The following is a 10,096-nucleotide window of genomic DNA, read 5'->3' as shown; positions in this document are numbered from 1 at the left end:
CACCAAGGAGCCAATCCAGACCAGCCCAGATAATTCTGCCAAAATTTCCGGGCTTTCTCTGCAAAAGGTGATATTTAAGAAACGGTGAGTCTTGGGGCATCTGGGTGGCTCAGTTAGTTAAGGGTCTAACTCTGGACTTCAGCTCAGGTCATGGTCTCATGGTTCATGAGTTCAAGCCCTATGGAGCTCTGCACTGATGATGCGGAGCCTGCTCAGGATTCTCTCCCCCTCCCTCCCCCCCGCTTGCTATCTCTCTGTCTCTCTCAAAATGGATAAAAAATAAATCTTAAAAAGATAGTGAGTTTTCTATAGTGAGGATAAACATGGACATGGCAAGAATCAGGGTCTGGGTAGATGGACAGACAAATGGCATGTTTGCCTCACAGACTGCAGTGGGGGGAGGGGGTCCAGGCACCATGTCTAAGAGGTCGATCATGTCCTTGTTCCAGAGTGGTGTGGGAAGTCAGTTCAGCAGCCGACGCACGGCACAACAGAAGCCAAGTGACAATCACACCCTGGGGCCAGAATCAGAGTCAAAATCCCTCCACTATTCCCCACGTCTGCCTCCATGCACTCACATCCACTGGGAAAATGCTGTGATGTGGGTATTTGCAAATGGTGCTATAGTAGGCAAATGCCCTATGCATGGGAGTCCGAGCAAGAACCGAGGACCGGATATGAGGCAGTGCAATTGACCAGTCCTAACTGGATGCACCTACTCAGAATCTCTACCCTGTGGATTGAACCAAGAGTGGACAGGAAAATAGAACCATCTCATCACGATGGGCTCTGGTACTCATGACCCACCTCAACCCTGCTCTGGGGTCCGACTAAAGAAAATTTTAAAAAAAGCAAACAGACCTGATAACTAAAGGAGAACTGGCCATCAGCTTTTGTTAATTTCCAAACCCATCCTTGACCCCCTCCCTCCAGGAGGAAGGTCATCTGCAGTGCATGGTCCAGACATGACCCTAAGTGTAGATTTCACGCCTAGCCCCCATGCCTTGGGGTGGTGCTCTTCCACAGAGCAGCCCCAAAGTTGATCACAGTTGAATGGGAAGGAGAGAACATAGCCACCCCCTCCTCTGGTCCCTCTCTGTAATCTAAGCACAGGCAGACACGTGTGCCAGGAGGCCACGGCATGAGTGAGCAGTGACCACACCTGCATAGCAAATGTTGCCTGGTATAGGTCATGTGTGCATCAGTTATACCGGCTACCCTTCCTCCCTTTGGGAAGAACGAGGAAGATGGGTGGGTGGATGGTGGCAGCTCTCCTTACACACTTTCTTGACAGGTCAGAAGTATTGACAAAAGTTTCCTGTATTGTGGAAATAGAAACATAAGACCGAACGCACCTACTATGGATGGACACCACTCTGTGCTTTACATGACAGTGTCTGTGGATCCAGCCCTTTCCAGCGCTCTGGGCATCTTTTCATAGACTCTCACTTAACCCTACCAACAGCCTTACAAAGTGGCTCTGATACAATGATGCTCTGTGAGACCAGGTGATAAAAAGTTGGTAACTGGCAGCGTCAGACAGAGAACCCAAAGGCATCACACCAGAGCCTGGACCCTGAACCGTGGTGCCAGAGCTCATTCGCGCAACCCTACGCCAGCCCTTTATCGTGGTTGGACAGGGAGGAACCTGGGGTTTGCCCACAGTGCCAAAGAAAGCTGGGTCTAAAACGCTAGCCTGTCCGAGCCCACATCTAATTGCACCATGAGAGGGAGGCTGCTTATAAGCAGTTATAAACCCCCCCAAGCCTTTTATCTGAGGGGCAGGTAGAAACTCACTGGAGAAGATCCCAGAGTCACAGCTGAGCCGAAGCATCAGGATCCTGGCTTACTACTTAATCTTCAGCTCTAGCCGACCAGAGGCACACAAGACCTGAGGAAGACAGAAGTGAATGTGCTGCCTTCCCCTCTGGCCTGGAGAGCCCGAGCCTGCAGCTGGGCGGTAGCTGAGGCTGCGGTTCTTATCCTTGGCTGCATATTAGAAAAACGTGGGCTAAATCTTTAACAAGCTCTTAAAGGTTCCAATGTTGGTCTGAAGTGGATCTCTGGCACAAAGGCTCCTCGCCCTTTCAAATTCCCCATGTGATTCTACAATGTAGCATTGGTAGGGAAACACTGGGCTGGGAAATGTACCTGAAACTGACAATTACAATTGAAACCTCCCCCTAAAGTAACTTCCATCTAAGACACCTGGGGCTTGACTGGGCAATGACACTAGAAATGGAAACAATCACCATCATTTATGGAGTTTAATTTCAGCATTTGATACTTATGCCTCGTCTGTGTGCCCAGGGGATAGGAGGGGAGCCCCCAGGAGGGTGAAATTGAATGATGAGGCCATACAGATTGGACAGAATCAGCAATGCACTGCCCTTGTTTGGTAAACACACCCAGTGCTTAATGGTGCCTAATGGTGCCTGTAATTGATGTCTAAAGTTATTTAAAAGTAAATTTACTAGAAAATAATTAGCAATTTTATAGTTCACTACGTCCTCATTTTGCGGATAAAATTTTTTTCAATGCTTTTATCAGGCACCACAATACAATGTGCTGTGAAATCACTTGCCCAAAATGGAGGTAGACAGGGGATCCCCAAAGAGACAAATAAAATTTTAAAAAATGGTTTGATTAGCTATTGGCATCCATTGGAATGTAGGTCTATCTTTCCCTCTGCCCCCTCCCAACCTCCCATTTGAATCTGCAATAAATTATCGTTAATCAACATCAAGGGGGAATTGTCGGATGGCAGTTTGGGGATGGTTTAGCTTTGACCTTGGGAGTTAGTAGCCTTAGCAATGGGAGTGGAGAAGAAAATTGTTTTCTCATTAGGCCAGATACATCTTTCCTTAATGAGCTCTTAGAAATATTCATTGCAACACATTAGCTCACCTCTCTTTCTTCCCAGCTAGCCCAAGGCTGCAGGAGAAATAGAGTGATGGAAATGAATGTACTAAAAATTTTACTGAAGATTTACTAAAGAATTTGCTTGCCTGTCTCTTTCTGGAGCCCTCTGCTCACAGCCAATAGGGAAATGCTTTAATGTTTTTTTGTTTTGTTTTGTTTTGTTTTTAAATTTCTGAAAGAGGGAGAGACAGAGAGAGCGTGAGACACAGAATCCGAAGCAGGCTCCAGGCTCTGAGCTAGCTGTTAACACAGAGCCCGGTGCAGGGCTCGAACCCACGAACTGTGAGATCATGACCTGAGGCGAAGCCGGACGCTCAACCCACTGAGCCACCCAGGTGCCCCAGCCAATATGGAAATGAGTTGCTATTGTTTTTGGTAAGATACAGACTCTCAGGGTCTTTCAGAAACATGTGGATGGTGCCCAGTTTCTGTATCTGGGGAATGGGTGAGATAAACTTCCTCTGCTTGCAGCTAAAAGCTTGCTCCATAGACCAGTGGCATCAGTATCCCCAGGGGCTTGTTAGAAATGCATAATTGTAAAAAAAAAAAAGAAAGAAAGAAAGAAAAGGAAATGCAGAATTGTGCCCCCACCCCCAGAGCTACTAAAAGAGAATCCCAGGGGTGTAGACCAGATACCTGTGTTTTAATAAGTTTGCAAGTACTTTTTAATGCATGCTCAAATTTAAGAACCATATGAGGAAACTATGAGCAGCAAATGTGATAACAAATGAGACTATGGTCTGGAGGGAAAAAATTGAAATGTGCTACTGAGATTCAGGGTATTATTGTCTCCCTGCATATTATTAAGTGTAAATGTCACAAAAAATATTATGAAGTTTATAGCCCAGAAAACTCATCTTGTAATTTCATCCAAACTCCCCGTGTTGTTAAATCTCGAACCGTTTAGAGGCAGACACATACTGGGAAGCAGGCTGATGTAAGAGTTTCAAGTCTTGCAGCGCTGGGAGTGAAGAAGTGACCCGTACCCTGTCTACAACTGCTCCAAGAGTGTTGAAAACAATAGCATTGTGCAGTCCTTGTAAAATAGTTTTGGAAACTGCACGCAGTCTGAGGACTAGTATCACGCACCATCCGAATGTTTGCACTGCTCAACAAAAATGTGTCCCCAGTGTGGCTTATATTACTTCCTTTCAATTTTTGACATCATAGGAATTAATTAAGGGTCCAGTGCATTCCAGCAATTCTCCCGAGTGACGGTTGATGTGAGCCATTTCCCCGTGGTCTGATCAAGTCAGTTCTGAGAAGCTGCTATCATTTCCCTCTGAGTAAGAAGTCTCTGTTCACCTCTGGCAGCAAAGCACTTCATAAGGCCAAGAATCCAGAGCACGGTTAGCTAGAATAATGGCACCTGGAGGGTCTGTCCTCAAGGTCAGGCTCAGCACTGGCGAGCCATGAGGAGTGGCCTCTTTGTTGGAATGGCATATAAAGATATAAAGACCATTTTGAAGGAAGGAGACCCCCTCACGTGGAAGGTGGAAGGTGCCTTCCCCAGCAAGTTAGCTGTTCTTCCAAGAACTTCCCTTCTAGTAAAAATGACCAAGAGCCTTGTGTTTTCTGGGTGGCGGAGTGGACTTGGCACAATATCCCTCCTGTTCTCCCCGCACTTTCTCCACGTGGCTAGAAACTGCTCACAGCCTGGGCGGACAAGTAGCAAAACCTCCTCTGGGGTAGATTACTTAACCTCTCTGTCTTTCGTTTCCTCTTCTGCAGAATGGGAATCATAACCTGACTCAGAGTCAAGTGCCATCGCGGGTGCGGAAACGATTTATAACCTGCAGCCGGTCGAGTTAAGGAGTCCGCTCCACAGCTCATCTGTGTCGGTCCAGCAATAGCTCAGTAAATCTCGCTCCTCTGGGGTCCCCGCGGTGACAGAGACCGGCTGGCTACCACACTGGGAAAATTCCCACGATGTACTTGGGAGGAATATAAAATCCCATCTCTGCTTTCCTAAGGAAGCCCGGGGAAGCCCCGTAGGGAAAAACGTTCAAGAGAGCCTGAGTTGGAGTCCCAGCTCTCTCACGTATTATTTATGTGACCTTAACTCCCCCGGGCTTCAGCTGCCTCCTCTAGAAAGTGGGGCAATAGCTGCGCCTACGCCATTAGCGCTTACGAGGCTTGTTGGGTAAAACTGAGTGAAATAATCTATGTCAGGTGCTTCGTATTTCTTCACTCTCTGGGTGAATATTTATTGAGCGCTTACTGTATGTGAGCTCAGGGCAGGGGGTATAGAGTGGCACGCCCCAGCCAGAGGTCAATGCCCTCCCAGGGGATATGTTCCCATGGAGGAGAAGTGAGGAATTGAACACATACAGGCGATGTAGGCTGCAATATAACAACATGCACTGAGAAGGGCTAGGAACAAAAATAATACAGTCAAGAGGGTCTGAGCTCAGGGGGGAAGGGTGGCTATGAGTTTAAAGTTTATTTATTTGGAGAGAGAGTGTGTGTGTGAGCAAGGGAGGGACAGAGAGAGAGAGAATCCCAAGAGGAGCTTGAACTCATGACTAGATCATGACCTGAGTGGAAACCAAGAGTTGGATGCTTAACTGACTGAGCCACCCAGGTGCCCCAAGGGTGGTTATGATTTTAAACGAGGTACTTGGGGGCCTTGCTGAGATGGGGACCGCAGAGCTGAGACCTGAGGGACAGAGGCCACAAGCGATGTAGGTATTCAGGCAGATGAACACTGCAGGTTGAGGGAATAGTACTTGACACTTAGTACGTGCTCAATAAACAGTGGCTTAAACTAAAGGAGAGGCTCTGTGGCTTCATGGCATTTAGTCAGACACAAAGGTGGCTTTCTTTATCATGATGACCAAATGCTAAGTGGAGCATTCATGTCTGGCCTCTGTCTCCACAGAGTTCCAGGATGGGATCAAAGCTGTCTTTCCCGGACCGTGTACCTTCTCTCGTGAAGTCCTCTGTGAAGTTTTCAGATGAAAAGTCAGCTGCCCATGACAGCCTCACCCAGGTACAGTGCCAATGGGAACAGCTCTTCTCTTTCATACGGCCATTATGCGAGCCCCGCACAAGAGATCAGTAGCTCAGTGGGTAAAGGGGCGATAAGTGAGATGAACAGAAGGGAAAGGGCTTGTTCACGGTTAAAGGGTAGATAAGTAGTGGGGAGGTGGACTCCAGTGAAAATTATAGAACTCTTTGCCGGGCGCTGTCCTCATTAAATCCTATCTTTATTCATTCGTTTAACTCTTTACTCATCCCTGCATTCAGTAGCTACTGTATCAATCCTAAAACAGGCATCAGTGGACCAGAGATGAGTAAGATATTCCTGCCCCCAGGGATCTAGTCTAGTGGAAAACAACGGCTTGGGGAAATGAATGGCGGAGGATGAGGGCACCTGGGTGGCTCCGTCGGTTACACGTCGGTCCGACTCATGGTTTCGACTCAGGTCATGATCTCACCGTTCCTGAGTTCGAGCCTCACATCAGGCTCTGTTCTGATAGCGCAGAGCCTGCTTGGGATTCTCTTTCCGCCCCCTCTCTCTGCCCCTCCCCTGCTCGCACTGTCTCTTTCTCAAAATAAATAAACTTAAAAAATAAATAAATAAAAATAAAACTCAGAGGATGGCACAACCTGTTTGGCCCGGGAATCATGGAGGGAACATTTCCACCGGGTCTTTGAGCATGAATGTTATTTTGCAGGACAAGAAAGGATTGGTGTAAGGAAGACCTCACAAGTATAGGGCACGGCAAAGACTGTGGGAAATGATGACAAGCCAGCGTGACTGGAGCGCTGAGTATGCAGTAGTTACCGTGGAGGAGGTGGGATGAGGAGTTCGGGGACAGATTTTGAAACTCTTTATGTGCTCAGCTGAGGAATTTGGAATCTATCATGTAGGCAGCGGGGAACCATGAAAAACGGTTTATTGGTTTCTCGGCATCTCCTTTTGGAAGCATTCTCTCCCCTTCAATAATGATGTTTTCCAAGCCAAGACAAGGGGCTGGCTCTGTCCCGTCCCCGGGTGTGACTTAAGCCAGACCAGGAGAGTACTTCAGATCCTTGGCCACGGCGATTGGTTCCTGAGTGGCCATGTGACTCATTTCTGATGGCGCTCTTAGGAAAGGATGTTTTCTGTAGAATTGCTAAGTGTGGTTTAGGCTGAGCTGCAAGCAGCCGTAACAATATCACATGAAAAGAGATAATTGAAGGCAAAACATCGGAGGACAGAGTGGGTAAAGGAGAGGGGAGTGAAGAAGAGAAAACTTACTGATTGCTGAACTCCTGGATGCGGCTATACCTTAAGCTGGCCACCTGTTGGAAATTTCAGTCACACGAGCCAATAAATTCCCTATAGTCCTTATTCTTCTGTGTGAGTTGTGGCGTATGCCACTTCTAGGTAAAGAAGTGATTGACTAGTACATGAATCATGAGGAGTTTATCAGTAAGAGGATGATATAGTCAGTCTCCTTTGTCAGTTAGCATGACTTCAGATGCAGAATGAATAACAGATTTCAAAAGGGGGTAAACGAGGGCACCTGGGTACCTCAGTGGGTTCAGTGCCTGACTCTTGATTTCGGTTCAGGTCATGATCTCACAGTTCATGGGTTCAAGACCCGGGGTTGGGCTCCATGCTGAGGATGGAGCCTACTTGAGATTCTCCCTCTCCCCCTTTCTTCTCCTTCCCTGATCACTTGCTCTCTCTCTCTCTCTCAAAAAAAAAAAAAAATCAGAAAAACAAAAAGGGAGTAAACTAGTGAAAGGGAGACCACTTATGAGGAAGTCTCAGAAGACCATGCAAGAAGAATATAAATATATCCTATGCAATTATCTGCTAAATCTGACAGTCCTAAGTGGAGGTGATGAGAAGTAGCTGAATTCGGGACATATTTTCTTTTTTCTTTTTCATTTAAATTTTAGTTAGATAACATACAGCACAATATTGGTTTCAGGAGTAGAATTCATCACTTATATACAACACCCAGTGCTTATCACAACAAGTGCCCTCCTCAATGCCCATCACTCAGCTAGCCCACCCCCCACCCACCTCCTGCCTGCAACCCTCAGCTTGTTCTCCATCATTAAGAGTCTCTTGTGGTTTGTTTCTCTTTCTTCTCTTCCCCTGCTTCCCATCTGTTCATCTGTTTTGTTTCTTAAATTCCATATATGAGTAAAATCATATATTTGTCTTTCTCTGAATGACTTACTTTTGTTAGCATGATACACTCTTCTCCATCCACATCATTGCAAATGGCAAGATTTCATTCTTTTTGATGGCTGAGTAATATTCCATTGTGTGTGTGTGTGTGTGTGTGTGTGTGTGTGTGTGTCCACACCACATCTTCTTTATCCATTCATCAGTCGATGGACATTTGGGCTCTCTCCATAGTTTGGCTATTATTGGTAATGCTGCTACAAACATTGGAGTGCATGTATTCCCCTGAATCTGTATTTTTGTATCCTTTGGGTGAATACCTGATAGTGGACATACTTTTTTTAAAAAATTATATGTAAGGTATAGAAGACAGGGAAGACCAAGGAAGAACATAGGCTTTTGGCTTGGAAAGACAGAGAAGCTATTTGCTTAGCTGGCCAGACCTTGGGAGGGACAGGTCTAGGTGCCTTAGAACATCTGGAATTGGACTTGGACGCATTAAGATTGAGATCCCCTCCCTCTTTGTATAGCCAATGGACAAGCCAAGGGTAGTTTGACATAAGAATCTGAAGTTTGACAGAAAGGTCTGCATTAAAAATCTGAACTTGGGAGTCCCTGACAGAGAGATGGTGCTTAAGACGATGAAAATGTAGGTGATCACTGGAGGGAATACTTACAGATAAAGAGAGACTAAATGCTGGAAAATGAGCAGTAACAAGTGAGGCTGAACAGTGACCACTGGTGTAGAGGGGAAATTTGAAGAGTGAGTGTTGAGAAGGTGTTGTAAGGATGGACGGGTAACCAAATAACTGAATACTGCTCATAGGTTTAGAAGCATAAGTACATGATGCTCAAAAGATATTAACTATTACTATTGTCAGTATTCATCCTTAACTCGAGATAGAGCCTCTGGGAGTTGTTTATCTTTTTTTAAAGTTTATTTATTTTGAGAGAGAGACAGAGTGTGAGTGGGGAAGGAGCAGAGACAGAGGGAGAGAAAAGAATCCCAAACAGGCTACATGTAGTCAGTACAGAGCCTGATGCAGGGCTTGATCTCACAAACCATGAGATCACAACCTGAGCTGAAATCGAGAGCCAGACGCTTAACCAACTGAGCCGCCCCAGTGCCCTGGGAGTTGTTTATCTTAATGGAAGTTGTTTACAGTCTGAGTGATATTTAATAGGATTTGTGTTACTTGGAATGTTAGATGTATCGACCCTGTACTCTGGGAGAAGACCATCTCTAGGCTTGAAGTGATATAGAAGCTCCCTGAAATCTGAAAAGAGCCTGGAGGAATCTGTAACCTCTGTAACCTTAGGAGTACAGAAAGACACTAGATCTAAAGACATGTTATGAGATGTAGCTTTTTATGTTACGAGACTGGGGATGGAATGAGAAGATGCACTGAATTATGAAAAATGGGCCAGGTCTGAGGTCAATAATGCTCCTTTAATGTGGGCTTGATATACTCTTGACTGACCCCAGGATTCTAGCTAACATCACGAGGCCATAATGATTTCCCCAGATACTGTCTACTCCTTGATGCATTGTCTTTGCTGTCCTATGAACCCCAAGGTGGTTACATGGTTGCATGAGTCACCAGTTCAAGAAGGCTAACTAAGAAGTGCCAGGCTCTTTTCATCAATCCTGTTCTGACATTTTCAGTGTTGTATATGTTTGTTGACTCATGGTTACAAGAGAGCTGCCACAATTCTAAATCTGTCATCCTTTTCCATTAGCATTCAAAAGTAGGAAAAATAGATTCCTTTCCATCTAATCATTGGCCATTCTTTCTTTAAATGCTTATTTATTTATTTTGAAAGAGTCAGAGCACATATCAGATAAAGGGTTAATATCCAGAATCTATAAGGAACTCACCAAACTTCACACCCGAAAAACAAACAACCCAGTGAAGAAATGGGCAGAAGATATGAACAGACACTTCTCCAAAGAGGACATCCAGATGGCCAACAGACACATGAAACGATGCTCAGCATCCCTCCTCATCAGGGAAATACAAATCAAAACCACACTGAGATACC

Source organism: Hyaena hyaena, unplaced genomic scaffold, assembly GCF_003009895.1.
Source record: "Hyaena hyaena isolate Hyena2069 unplaced genomic scaffold, ASM300989v1 scaffold_88, whole genome shotgun sequence".
Taxonomy (NCBI): domain Eukaryota; kingdom Metazoa; phylum Chordata; class Mammalia; order Carnivora; family Hyaenidae; genus Hyaena; species Hyaena hyaena.
The sequence above is the reverse complement of the archived record's forward strand: the minus strand, read 5'-3'. Positions refer to the sequence as shown.